Source organism: Bison bison, unplaced genomic scaffold (assembly GCF_000754665.1).
Source record: "Bison bison bison isolate TAMUID 2011002044 unplaced genomic scaffold, Bison_UMD1.0 scf7180017855293, whole genome shotgun sequence".
Classification (NCBI taxonomy): Eukaryota; Metazoa; Chordata; class Mammalia; order Artiodactyla; family Bovidae; genus Bison; species Bison bison.
The window spans coordinates 1-999 of record NW_011485866.1 but is presented as its reverse complement, the minus strand read 5'-3'; positions in this window follow the sequence as shown (position 1 = coordinate 999).

Genomic DNA, 999 nt, shown 5'->3' with positions numbered 1-999 from the left:
CTGTTCGTTTCCAAGGCAACCCATCCAATATCAAGGTAATCCAAGTCTATGCCCCGACCAGTAATGCTGAAGAAGCTGAAGTCAAACGGTTCTATGAAGACATACAAGACCTTCTAGAACACCCAAAAAAGATGTCCTTTTCATTATAGGGGACTGGAATGCAAAAGTAGGAAGTTAAGAGATACCTGGAATAACAGGTAAATTTGGCCTTGGAGTACAAAATGAAGCAGGGCAAAGGCTAATAGAGATTTGCCAAGAGAACGCACTTGTCATAGCAATACCCTCTTCAAACAACACAAGAGAAGACTCTACACATGGACATCACCAGATGGTCAATACTGAGATCAGACTGATTATATTCTTTGCTGCCAAAGATGGAGAAGCTTTATACAGTCAGCAAAAACAAGACTGGGAGCTGACTATAGCTCAGATCACGAACTCCTTATTGCCAAATTCAGACTTAAATTGAAGAAAGTAGGGAAAACCACTAGACCATTCAGGTATGACCTAAATCAAATCCCTTACAATTATACAGTGGAAATGACATATAGATTCAAGGGCTTATATCTGATAGACAGAGTGCCTGAAGAACTATGGATGGAGGTTCGTGATATTGTACAGGAGGCCATGATCAAGACTATCCCCAAGAAAAAGAAATGCAAAATGGTTGTCTGAGGAAGCCTTACAAATAGCTGAGAAAAGAAGAGAAGCTAAAGGCAAAGGAGAAAAGGAAAGATATATCCATTTGAATGCAGAGTTCCAAAGAAGAGCAAGGAGAGAGAAGAAAGCCTTCCTCAGTGATCAATGCAAAGAAATAGAAGAAAACAATAGAATGGGAAAGACTAGAGATCTCTTCAAGAAAATTAGAGATACTATGGGAAAATTTAATGCAAAGATGGGAACAATAAAGGACAGAAATGGTATGGACCTAACAGCAGCAGAAGATATTAAGAAAAGGTGGCAAGAATACACAGAAGAACTATACAAAAATGATCTTCA